Source organism: Brienomyrus brachyistius, unplaced genomic scaffold (genome assembly GCF_023856365.1).
Source record: "Brienomyrus brachyistius isolate T26 unplaced genomic scaffold, BBRACH_0.4 scaffold40, whole genome shotgun sequence".
Taxonomy (NCBI): domain Eukaryota; kingdom Metazoa; phylum Chordata; class Actinopteri; order Osteoglossiformes; family Mormyridae; genus Brienomyrus; species Brienomyrus brachyistius.
Genome location: NW_026042315.1, coordinates 959942 through 973818, shown reverse-complemented (window position 1 = coordinate 973818; position 13877 = coordinate 959942).

Below are 13877 nucleotides of genomic sequence, written 5' to 3'. Positions count from 1 at the left end.
GTGTAAAGAAGTGCTTCCTTAAATCCAGCTTGAAATGTTCTCCCGCTAATTTCCACCTATGGCCACGAGTTCGTGTATTTAAACTAATGCTGAAGTAACTATTTGGTTGAACAGCATCCAAACCTGTTAGAATCTTATATACCTGGATCATGTCCCCCCTCAGTCTCCTTTGCTTGAGACTGAACAGATTTAGCTCAAGTAACCGTTCCTCGTATGACATTCCTCTAAGACCAGGAATCATTTTTGTGGCCCTACGCTGCACCTTTTCTAAGGCCACAATGTCCTTTTTAAGATATGGTGACCAAACCTGCACACAATATTCTAGGTGAGGTCTCACCAAGGAATTGTATAATCTTAGCATTACCTCCCTTGACTTAAACTCCACACACCTGGAGATATACCCCAACATCCTATTGGCCTTTTTTATTGCTTCCCCACACTGGCGAGAATGGGACATGGAAGCATCAACATACACACCAAGGTCTTTCTCATGATCAGCTACCTTTATTTCAGTGACACCCATGAAATACCTGTACTTTATATTTCTGCTCCCTAGATGGAGTACCTTACATTTATCGATGTTAAATTTCATCTGCCAGGTATCGGCCCAGTCACTAATTAAATCAAGATCCCGCTGTAGCTGCTGAGCCACTAATTCAGTATCTGCTACACCACCCACCTTGGTGTCATCTGCAAATTTCACCAGTTTACTGTATATATTGGTATCCATATCATTTATGTAAATTAGGAACAATAGTGGTCCTAAAATCGAACCCTGCGGTACCCCACTATGAACGCAAGCCCACTGTGACATTGTGCCTCTTATAACTACTCGCTGTTTCCTATCTGTTAACCAGTTATCAATCCAGGTCACTACGGTACCTAAAATACCTGTCGCTTTGAGTTTAAGTAGGAGCCTCTTGTGGGGGACAACATCAAAAGCCTTTTGGAAATCTAAGTAGATGACATCATAGGCCTTCTTATCGTCAACTTCCTGAGTAGCTTCCTCAAAAAACTCCAACAGATTTGTTAAACAGGATCTACCTCTCCTAAATCCATGCTGGCTATCCCGCAAAATGTTATTGGAGTCCAGGTAATCTACCATTTTCTCTTTGATTATAGCCTCCATAACTTTACCAGTTATACAAGTTAGACTGATTGGCCTATAGTTAGACAAATTACTTCTATCCCCTTTTTGAAAATAGGCGTTATGAAGGCGTGCTTCCAATCAGAAGGTACCACACCTTCAGATAAGGATTTTTGAAACAGTAAAGTTAAGGGTCGGCAAATAATATCCCTCATCTCTTTTAACACTATAGGTAAGATGCCATCAGGGCCCTGTGATTTATTTATTTTGAGCTTAGCTAGGCTTTGCAAAACATCTGCTTCAGTTATATATATATTAGCTATAGACAATGCTGGATAGGTAATAACTGGTAAATTACTAAGGTCCTCAACAGTGAATACCCGTGCAAAACTATCATTGAACTAATTTACTATATCAATGTCGTTTACTATTATAAGACCCTTACTATCCTGCAGATTAGTAATTTCAGGTTTTAGAGCTCTTTTAGAGTTAAAATACTGGAAGAAACTTTTAACGTCATCCTTAGCTTCCAATGCAACCATCCTTTCGACATTTCTTTTAGCTCGTCTAATATCATTTTTTAACTCAGCCTGTAGACTTAGATATTCCTGCTTAATTCTGTCATCATCAGTTATTTTCCATTGCTGGATCAAAGCCCTTTTCCTCCTTACTTTATACTTTATTTCCCTAGTAAACCACCTAGGTTTCAATTTCCTAGATTTATTCTTGCTGGAAACAGGTATGAAGTCCTCTTGCACTTGCAATAATGTGCTTTTAAAAAATTCCCAGGCCTCTTCAACAGTTTTGTTATTTAACTCCATCCAGTTCACAGTTTCTAGTTTTAGTCTCATACACTTAAAGTCAGCCTTCCTAACATTATATATTTTTGATTTGGACTTAGCTCTTCGAACACTAAACTTAACCTCAAATTTGACCATGTTATGATCGCTACTGTCAAGTGGTTCTAAAACGTCTAATTTACCAATCCTGTCCTGGTTATTAGAGAGAACAAGATCAAGAATGGCATCTCCCCTGGTAGGGGTGTTAACAAACTGAGTAAAAAAACAATCCTGTACTAATTCCACCATCTCCAGTTCATTTTCTGAAGAGCCAGTGACAATGTCCCACTGCATTCCTGGTAGATTAAAATCACCCATAACTACCACATCATTTTTATTGCTCATAGTCCTAATATCACTGTATAACAATCTGCTTTCCTCAGCAGCTATATTAGGTGTTCTGTAACAAACACCGACAATTAGGCTATTTGAGTTTTTAGCATCTAATTTTACCCATATTGCTTCCGTAGTTTTATTTATATCAGTAAGTTCCCTTGCCTGCAAGTTTTCCTTTACATATACTGCAACACCACCTCCCTTTTTTCCTATACGATCCTTACGGAACAACGTGTAACCATCCGTATTATATTCTTGTCCATCCTTTTCACTCAACCACGTTTCAGTTATTCCTATAATATCATAAGAGTCCGATGAGATAAAAGCCTCTAAATCATGAATTTTATTCCTAATACTTCTGGCGTTTAAATACAGACAACAAAGGGTAGGCCTATTACGGTGCCCACTTACAATATGATTATTTGGGGCTTTCCGTTTCCCCCCACTGACATAGTTAACTAACCTCCCTGCCCCCCCAGTCCCTAGTTTAAACATTCCTCAACTACTCTACACATACGCCTCCCCAATACACTGGTTCCCCTCTGGTTCAGGTGCAACCCATCCGGCTTGAACAGGTCCCACCTGTTCCAGAAGGTCCTCCAATGCCCCATAAACCTAAACCCCTCTTTCCTACACCATCCTTTTAGCCACGCATTTAATTTCCTTATCTCAGCTAACTTAGCCTGACTTGCACGTGGCACGGGGAGTATTTCGGAGAATACCACCGTGGACGTTCTGCTTCTAAGCTTATTGGCGACTTCTATAAATTTATCCTGCAGAACAGCCCTTCTACCCTTGCCTATGTCGTTGGTGCCAACATGCACCACGACAACTGGATCCACCCCAGCTGGGGCCAAAAGCTTATCCACACGATCTGGAAGGTCTCCTACCTGGGCACCAGGCAGGCAAGACACCGTACGGGACCCTCTATCACGCGTGCACACATAACTGTCTACTCCCCTAATAATGGAATCCCCCACTACCACAACCTCCCTCTTCCTGGGGGGAGGGGGCTCCTCAGTGCCCAAGGGCCCACCTGCCTCCCCAGTCCGTTCCGGCTCTAAAGCTGGAAGAACCTGAAACCTGTTCGACACAGTCACCTCAGGTGATGCCGCCTCTGCAACGTGTGTACACCCTTTCCTGCGTCTACAACCTACGGTCACCCAGCTCTCTCGACCTCTCTGCTCTTCATTCTCCCCCCTCCCGGCTAGTGGCGTACACACCTTCTCCCTAAAAGGCGTATTAACTTGCTCCTCTAACTCACTGTTGCATTGGATGAGAGCCAGTTGCTCCTCAAGGTCAAAATGCGCTCAGCAGCAGAAATTCTCCATCCTAGATGAGCCTGCAAAGTTCTGTAGAAGTTAAATATACTTTAGTCAAATGAGAGACTAACCTGCTGTCAGGCAGGGGAAGCTTCAATAAGGCCTTCATTCATGACAGCTCCACTTGGCTTTTTGACGAGTCCCCATTTAGATGCAGCACGTCAGAGACTGAAGAGCAGGATGAAGGCTGTAAGTACAGTTTGCTGTGGATTGTGTTTGTGTTTAAATCTAATAAAGGATGAGACAATTTACTTAAAGCATGATATAGTTCATATTGCTCTTCAGGCTTCGTGATAAAATATTAAAATTATGGAGTACAAAGTTGTACATACAAAGAAAACAATGCAGAGCGGCAGGGCACCTGGCCCAGAGGGTCTTCACATAGAATTCTACAAAGGGTATTTTTTCCTGTTAGATTTACAGCTTTGGTTGTCTTGCCCTTTAAAGAAATTCTCTCAAGAAAGAAGTTGCCTCTTACCATGTCACAAGCAATTAGTTTCACCCAAAAAGGAGGAGGACCCCTCTCTGCTCCCCGTGTTAGTAGATTCTCCCCAACTCCTCCTGCTTATTTCTTCCTCCCTCCCTCCTATTTGTGCTCTCCTCCTCCTCTTGGGTTCTATTCATGTCTTTTGGTTCAGCAATAAAACCCACAAGGCTGCTCTTTGATTGTCCCTCTTCCCATCGTGACATATTATGTATTACATGATTATGAAATTATTTGATTATTATACAATAGTCAATTAACCACTTTGTTTCTTCAATTTGTCTTTCTTCTGAATCATCAGATATATGTCGTAGCTGGTAATTTGTTACACTCTGCTGTCAGTGCCAGTGTAGCCTAGATACAACCAGTCGTATGTTTCGGTCATGCTGATGTTTGAACAATTTTTGGGAACAGTTTTTCATAATGTTTTCTCATATATGTGGTGTGATAATTGAGCATGACCCCACTGTTGCTGTGCTTGGTGCTCCTGTCATGATCTGTAATCTCTTATTTTTTCATGTCTCCTCCCACTCATGCCAGCAGAGGGCGCTGCTGGCACTTTGTAACCCTCCTAATTCTCCTGTATCCCATTATAGTTCTCCATCCTAACCCTGTACCCCTGTTTTGTTGCTGATTAGTGTGCTGTGTATAAATATGCCTGCCCTCACTGCGTTCCCCAGCTCAGTCATTGCTGTTCCATGTGTAGTCTGTGTTTCCTTAAAGCCCACCGAGCTACACACTGCCCCTAAATTTATATTTATATGTAATCTGTGTGTGTATGTGTTATCTAGATTTGCCCTGTATGTTTCTAACTAAATCTAATCCAGACCTTGATCCTACACCTACTATAATTATAAGTACCTCACTATACCTATATCTAACACTGCTATTCATCACCAGTGTTACATGTCAGGGCTTCGCTGCAATAGATCCCTCAGTGCTGCAGGTTATTACTGTGACTTTGCACACACACACGTTGCTGCTTCCTCAGCCAGTGTCACATATACTTTATTACACACAGACCTCAGTAATCTCTGCTACACTCACACCTGCTCACTTTACATCCATGGTTAAATTCTCCTAATGGAATCTATCTTAATGTCTTTATTCTATTTTACTTTAATTTTTTTCCATATTATTCATTGTATTGTTCTTTCGATTTTATTTTTATTTTATTATTGCTAATACACCGGATCTGAGTGCCTCATTTTGTTCCCTTCATGTAGAACACATTTTGTAATGACAATAAAACATCCTTATCCTCATCTAAATCACACTGTCTAACTACTAACCTGTTTAAATAATATAATTGGATTTCAAAGGTTAATAGTCACTCAATTACCCCCTCAGCCCAACAGTACCACAAACACCCAACATGCACGGAAATGTTCTCCTAAGTTGTTTTCCCTGCCTGGAACAATACCACAGCAGTCACATGGAGTAATGTTTCAAAACTTTTCGGAAACCTTGCATTGAAACTTGAGGTCTTTAGGAGGGATCAGTCCTGGGTGGTAAAGTTGCCATCACAAAGGTTTTTGATTTAGGGATTCATGATGCCAGGTAGCCATCTTTCACAAGCTGGTGGGCTGTGCCACTGATGCCTTTGCTTGGGTTTTATATGTCTGTCCTGGTTTGTGTTCTTGCCACTTCAGGTTCCCTGGTTTTGGTCTACATTCCTCGGTCCTCTGCTATGGAGTCTACCTTCTGCTTCACCTCATTCTGGAGCCGCCCATCCAGTCAGCGGCCCATGTCCCCCTGGTTCCCTGTTTCCTGAGGTTAGTCTGCTAGTCTCTGGGGCCAGGGGGCAGAAATCTGCCATGTTGGATGGGTGGCCCAGGTTGGGGTGCTCCATCATAGACTGGTACATGAAGGATTATAAATGGTTTTCAACCAGTATGTACCGAGTGTGCGTCGTGACGAAAAGAATGTCATGGGAATATTTAGGACTGACTGCAGTATTAGTTCAAAGCATGATTGTGTTTTTCTTAATTTTTATTGATTTATTTTTGGATTATTGATTTTTTAAAGTAACTTCATTCAGTTAAAAGGGGTTTGTCCATTTGCTTTAGCAGAAGTTCGTGTAAGTATGATGTTCACCTTCCTTTTTCATAGTCTAGTCTTTGCCAAGTTTTATGCTTATTTCCCCTGATTAAGTTAAGCTGACGTGTGTTTAGGAGGGTCATACAGGCTTTTTGTTTGTAATGGAAGCACAGGGTCTGTACTTGCAGCTTATTTGCCATGCTAATGGAAGCATTTTACCTTCCTCTCTAATCTCTTTTTTTCTTGGCTCTCACTGCAGTCTCCTCTATGCCAGGGTTTCTCAACCCAGTCCTTGGACCCCACTGCAAAGATCCACAGTTTTGCTCTGTCCAAGCTCTCAGCACAGCAGTAAAAGGTGACTGTTTGGTTCATGCATGCAGGGATCTGGGACAGAGCAAAAACGTGGAGCTGTCTGGTGGGCTGAGGAATGAGTTTAGAAATGCTGCTGTATGAAGTATTAAACCATTTGACCGGTTGGATAAATGTTAAAATGTTTTCTCAAAATATAAAAAGAGATAATCTTCTGTTTTGCGTCTCATTACAAGCAAACTTGTTTTTTGTTTTTATGTCACTCTAGTATTTGATATCTAATTTTCAGTCTTCTGGCAATATAATCTGGTGAATGGGGAAAAACTTCCAGCAGGGGCTCCGGTTTCCTCCCACAGTCCAAAAGTGCGCAGGGTAGGTTAATTGGCAAATCTGAGTTGTGAGTGTTTGCGCCCTGCAGAGTGTTGACTCCTGCCCAGGGTTGGTTCCTGCCTACGCCTGTTGTTCCAAGGACAGGCTCCGGTCCCCCCCGCGACCTCAGTTTGGCTTGCTGTCTCCCCGCTTGGTTTTCTTTGGTTTACGTCTTCACTAGCCCCCTTGTTGCTTTGACTTGTGTGTATGTTATGTATGTGTGATTGTATTGCTGCATAGGGAGTGACTGCTATTTTTAGTGGTGCAACGGATCACAAAACTAACGGTTCGGATCATATCACAGATTTTGAGTCACGGATCGGATCAATTTTCGGATCAGCAAAAAGGGGAGGAGTCAAATGTAATTTGCTTCTCATTTATTACAAGAACAGTATGGCAAGGAACTTTTGGTTTTATCAAAAATAACTAAAATAAATTACAAAAATAAAACCAAGAAATAACTGAAAAAGCTGAATAAATACAATTTTTAAATAAAATTCTCAATACTTGAATACTTCAATGCAACAATTGAAAAACAACCTGAGAACTGAAAACAGGCCAAACCTTATTGTGACGCCCGCTCCGTCCGCTCCTCGTGTGTGCCACGCCCCCTAATTACCCACATGTGATTTCCTGATCGTGCCCAGTCGTGTCTTGTTTCCTGCTGCCTTGTTTCATGTATTTAAGTTCCTGATTTGTACTAACCCGTGTCTGTCATTGATGTTAGTGGCGTTACATGTCTCCTGCTCCCCGTTACCTCATTAAACCCTCGTTTTCCCGTTATCCCGCTTGCCTGCCTGCTCCTTCCACGCCCTACCGCACGATCGCCGCTTACCTCCGCGACCGGTCGTGACAGAATGACAGACCAACAGAAGAAGAGTAAGCGGAGGAAGAAGAGGATCCCAGAGGAGACAATCCGTCTGGGAGCCTGCTCGCTCTCCCCTACATGGCTCCCTCCAGAGAACGAGGAAAAGGTACCCGAACTGGCTACCGCCCTGGAGCCGGTCCGAAGGAAGGAGTGCCCCGTAGCGATGTTATGGCCATCGAACGAGGACGAAGAGGAGGAGCTCTTCCTCTTCCCGGACCCGGAGCCACACACTGGAGAGCAGCGACCGCCTTTAGAGCGGTACCTCTTTCGGCCCGAGGTCGAATCACGTGTGATTTCCTGATCGTGCCCAGTCGTGTCTTGTTTCCTGCTGCCTTGTTTCATGTATTTAAGTTCCTGATTTGTACTAACCCGTGTCTGTCATTGATGTTAGTGGCGTTACATGTCTCCTGCTCCCCGTTACCTCATTAAACCCTCGTTTTCCCGTTATCCCGCTTGCCTGCCTGCTCCTTCCACGCCCTACCGCACGATCGCCGCTTACCTCCGCGACCGGTCGTGACAGAATGACAGACCAACAGAAGAAGAGTAAGCGGAGGAAGAAGAGGATCCCAGAGGAGACAATCCGTCTGGGAGCCTGCTCGCTCTCCCCTACATGGCTCCCTCCAGAGAACGAGGAAAAGGTACCCGAACTGGCTACCGCCCTGGAGCCGGTCCGAAGGAAGGAGTGCCCCGTAGCGATGTTATGGCCATCGAACGAGGACGAAGAGGAGGAGCTCTTCCTCTTCCCGGACCCGGAGCCACACACTGGAGAGCAGCGACCGCCTTTAGAGCGGTACCTCTTTCGGCCCGAGCGGCTGGCTAACCGAGGTGTCAGAGCGATGAGGGACGTTATTCCCCGGGTACCCCGCGCTCTGATAAGGGCTACTTCTGCCCTACCCGCGCCGGACGTCCCAGTTCCACCTCCCGCGGCAGCCACCCCGGAGGCGTATCCCTCGCCTCTCCCAGGGAAGACGGCAGCCCTCGCCAATCAATTCTTCGCCCTCCAGGGGCTGTTCTGGAGGGCGTTAGCGGAGGTGGCACCTCCAGTGAGCGACGAGGTGGAAGCGCTCACTGTCCGTCTGAGAAGGGGCTTCGACGCGTTTACTCCCGCCTCCGAGCGGGAGGACCTCGACCGGCTGGCAGGGGACCTCAAACAGCTTCTCCAGCTACAGAGGGCCTCTGTTGCCCCGTCGGAGCAGCCGACTCTGACGGCGGAACCCGAGCCGGAGCAGCCGTCCCTACCGGCGGACCCCGCTCCGGGACAGTCGCCGTTGTCCGCAACACCGGCGTCCATCCAGCCGTCGTCGCCGCTGATTGCACAGCAGTCGCTGCCACCGTCTGTGCAGCCGCCGCCTTTACCCGCGCAGCTGCTGCCTCTGCCTGCGCAACAACCTCCGCAGTCAACTCTACAATCGGCTCCAGCGCCCGATCCGCCGCCCTTGCCTGCGGCTCCGACGCCTGAGCAGCCGCCTTCGCTCCCTGACGCGCCCGGAGACGCGCGCCTTGGAGAGGGGGCTCCCACAGGGGAACGACCACCTCTGCCGGTGAACCCCGCGCCGGAGCAACCGCTCCCGCCTGCCCATCCGCCTGCGCAGCTGCCTTCGCTGCCTGCGCAGCCGCTGCCGCCTGCTGTTTCAGCTCCAGCGCCCCCTGACCGCGCTGCAGCAGTTCCCGAGGCGCCCCCTGACCGCGCTGCAGCAGTTCCCGAGGCGCCCCCTGACCGCGCTGCAGCAGCCCCAGAGGCGCCCCCTGACCGCGCTGCAGCAGCCCCAGAGGCGCCCCCTGACCGCGCTGCAGCAGCCCCAGAGGCGCTCCCTCCGCCTGCTGCAGCTCCTGTCCCTGACTGCGTTCCAGTTCCTGACCGCGTTCCAGTTCCTGCAGAGGCGCCCCCTCTGCAGCCGCCTGCTGCAGCTCCCGGGCAGGCGCCCCCACTGCAGCTACCTGCAGCTCCCGGGCAGGCGCCCCCACTGCAGCCAGCTCCTGTTCCTGACCGCGCTCCTGTTCCTGACCGCGCTCCTGTTCCTGACCGCGCTCCTGTTCCTGACCGCGCTCCTGTTCCTGACCGCGTTCCTGTCCCGGCGCCCCCGCAGCCTGACCGCGTTCCTGTCCCGGCGCCCCCGCAGCCTGACCGCGTTCCTGTCCCGGCGCCCCCGCAGCCTGACCGCGTTCCTGTCCCGGCGCCCCCGCAGCCTGACCGCGTTCCTGTCCCGGCGCCCGCTCTCCCTGCAGCAGCTCCAGAGGCGCCCCCTCCGCCTGCAGCAGCTCCAGTCCCTGTCCTAGTCCCCGAGGTGGTCCCGGACAACTCCATCTTGGCTCCTCCCTCTTCGGAGGTGTAGGAGCTGGAATGGGACCCCTCGGGGACCGAACTTGTAACCCCTTGTCCCTCGCCCCGGCGACATCAACCCCGACCTAGGGTCGGCCTGTCTGTGTCCCGCAGGGGAAGGGGACACAGACGCAGGGCTGGGGTCCCGCCCGCCCTGCCCCCTGGCTCGCCCTCCCTCGCCTGCGCTGGGGCTCGGTTGGTGCCCGTGGGTCCTGGCCCTCCGGGTCGGACGTCGCCTGCGGGTCCCCCTCCGAGGCCTCGTCGCCCCGCCTCGCTCCCCTCTCCAGAGCCTGGTCGGTCGCCTGCGGGCTCCCCGACGGCGGCTCCTCGGTTGCCTGCGGGGCCCCTACCTCCGGCCCTCCGCCGGACGTCGCCGCCTGCTGCGGCTCCCCCCTCCTCCGGGCCTTCGCCGTGGGCCCCTCCTGCTCCCTCGTCCCCTTCCCCGGTGCTCCCTCCTGCTCCCTCCCTGGCCCCTCCGCGGGTCCCTCGCCCTGCCTCCTCGGCCCCTCCGAGGTCCCCTCCGGCTCCGGCCTCCCGGCCGCCTGCGGCCCCTCCGGCTGCCTCCCGTCGCCCGCTGGGGCTCCCTCGGGCTCCCCTTCCTTCCTCCTCCTTCTCTCCCTTCTTTCCCATCTCTGTCCCGCCTGTCTTTTCTCCTCCTTCCGCCTTTGTCCCTCGTCCCTTCGCTCCTTGTGTTCCTGGTTTCCCGTCGTTCCCTCCCGTCACTCCCGCTCCTTTTGTTCCGCCTGTTCCCTCTGTTTCTCCCTTCCTGGTCTGTCTGTCCGCTTTTCCTGTCCTGTGTAGTGTCCTGTCTTGGCTTCTGCCTCTGTGTCAGTTTTGCCTGTCTGTCTTGTTCCCTGTTCCCCATTGATTTTTTTTGCTCTTGTCTTTCAGGTCCTGTTCTGCCTCGTCCCGTCCGTCGCCCCCTTCCTTGGCGCGCCCGGTGTAGCGCGCCTTTGGGGGGGGGTTCTGTGACGCCCGCTCCGTCCGCTCCTCGTGTGTGCCACGCCCCCTAATTACCCACGTGTGATTTCCTGATCGTGCCCAGTCGTGTCTTGTTTCCTGCTGCCTTGTTTCATGTATTTAAGTTCCTGATTTGTACTAACCCGTGTCTGTCATTGATGTTAGTGGCGTTACATGTCTCCTGCTCCCCGTTACCTCATTAAACCCTCGTTTTCCCGTTATCCCGCTTGCCTGCCTGCTCCTTCCACGCCCTACCGCACGATCGCCGCTTACCTCCGCGACCGGTCGTGACACCTTATAATGACAAATTTTTTTTCAAAAAGATGAGGATGTCTACATTCTCTGGGGAGAGAGTAGACCTCTTAGCTGTCACTATGTCACCTGCTGTGGAGAATACCCTCTCACTAGGAACTGAAGTGCCAGGCACAGCAAGGTAGTGTCTTGCCATTTTTGCAATGTGAGGGTATTTACACTCATTGTGTTTCCACCACGCCAGCGGATTACCACCATCCACTGGCAAACTGCTTGCTGCCCTGTATGATGCTACCTCCTCTTTGATTGTGTTGTAAAAAGTTTTCTCTGTGTCTGACTCTTTCACAAATGTATCCCCAAAAAGCTCTTCTATGGCAGCCTTCTTTTGTGGAGGAGATGCATTTGGCCCTGTGTCTTCTTCAGAGGGTGTTGGCTCTGTGGCTTGACCCTGCAGAAAAAATTACTGAGTTATTTAACTATATTTCTTGTTATATATTTCATAGGCAATCAATAACATATGCTGGTAATTTTCAAAATTAAGATCAAATATTCACATAAATAATAGTTAAAATATTTTATAACTTAATTATATTAATATTAAATAATATGAATAACTGTATTATTTTTTACCTCTTCAGTAGCCACAATCTCAGTTGTGAGATCAGTGTATGTCTTCTCGCGTAGGGCTGGTTCTATGTGAGTCAGGGACTTGAACCTTGGATCAAGTGCAGTAGATCTGTGAAGATAATCTTGTATTTCAGGGGGGTTGGTGTATCTGGAAATCAGGTCCCCTCTTATGGTAGCCTTAACATCTCTGGTAATGCTGGTGTCTTCCTCATTTGCACACATGGATTGTATAATTCTGGTTTTCAGAGGTAGGATCATGGACACAGATGGTGCATTTTCAGTACTCAATAGGGTTGTGACTGTTTTGAGAGGTTTGAGGAGCTGAAGGACCTCCTCTGCTACTTTCACATCATTATCAGACAAGGTGACAATGTCTCTGATATTTTTTTTCAGTGTCTTTTCTGTCAGTGCAGAGTATACTGCTGCCTGCTGCTCAAGATAGCGCTCCAACATGTCATATGTGGAATTCCATCTTGTAGTGACGTCGTGTATGAGCTTGTGGGCTGGTAGCTGTAGCATTTCTTGCTTTGTTTTAAGGACATGAGCTGCTGTTGTACTTCTGTGGAAAAAAGAAACCACCTTCCTAATCCTCCCAAGAAGGCGATCCATCTGGTTAACTGAGATTCCTCTTTGGTATGCTAAATTTATCACATGTGCAAAGCAAGATATCTGTGGCCCTAGTCCACCTTCTGTCACTGCATTTACTTGGTTTCTGGCATTATCTGTGGTGACTGGGATATTGCTACATGCATTGTGTCTCTTTAACTTCCACTCAGCTACTGCTTCTATCAGGATTTGCGCTAGATTTGTGCTTGTGTGAGTCTCATAGAGGGGACGTGTCTGTAGCACCGGACTTTGCATCTCCCATCCCGCTGTTATATAATGGGCAGTCACAGTCACGTAGCTTTCGGTAGCCCTTGATGTCCACCCGTCTGTGGTGATCGAAATAGAGGATGCATCTGATAAGTCTGCGACGATTTCGCTTTTTTCCTGTTCGTAAAGTTCAGGCATGACCTTCATGCTGAAATGTGTGCGCGAGGGTATTTCGTACCGTGGCTCAAGCACTTTTAGGAGGTTTTTAAAACCCTTGTTTTCAACAACAGAGTATGGCCTCATGTCTGCCGCGATAAACATCCCGATAGATTTGGTAATAGCTTTAGCCCGCTCTGATTCTGGTGCAAAGTGCTGCTTAAATGCAGCGGTGAGCAGCTGTTGCTGTGGTTGCTTCGGTTTGCATCCTGTCTGCACACCGGGGTGATGTCGCTTCAGATGCGTGGCCATACTCGATGTATTGCCACTTTCATACGGCTTTCTCGTGCCACAGTGTCTACACACTGTAACTGTTTTGTCCACCACCCTTCTTCCGTCATCATTATATTTTACAGGAAAGCCAAAATGCTCCCATACAAAAGATTTGGATGATGCGGGAGGCTTTTCGAGTTCCTCTGTTCCGCCGCTAGCCATCGTTGTTGACTGAGTCACATGTTCCGCTGACGTAAACACGACTTCTGTGTAATTAATTATTTATTATTTAAGCAATATCAGCAGAAAACACTGTTTTATCTGCGGTTATTTTTTTTTTATTTATCTAAAAGTTTAAAAAACGAGTTAATCCGCGGATCACGTGCGTTCCGAACCGTGGGTCGTAATCCGTACGGATCACGGATCAACCGCGATCCGTTGCACCCCTAGCTATTTTGTTTTGCAAGTGTGTGTTGGACTCTGTTTATTTGGTTAGGGAGTGAGGTGGAGTGTTTGTCTTTTGGTTTCCTTTTCTTTTGCACTTAGGTGAGATTAGCTGTGGGTCGCACTTGATAGTTGGGGATTTTGTTTGTTATTTTGGCTGTGGTCACTCCCAAAGTCTTTTGCACAGGGTTATTTGTTCAGTGTCAGTATTATACATGAAAAAAAATGAAAATACAAAAAATATCCCTTTGTCCACTGGTGTTCCCTTCTTGCCCTCACCCCGTTTGTCCCTTTATCCCATTCCCCTTTCCCGTGCAGGGGCGCCGCTAAGGGGGGGAAAGTTGGGACAATTCTAAGGGCCCACGCCCTTTAGGGGCC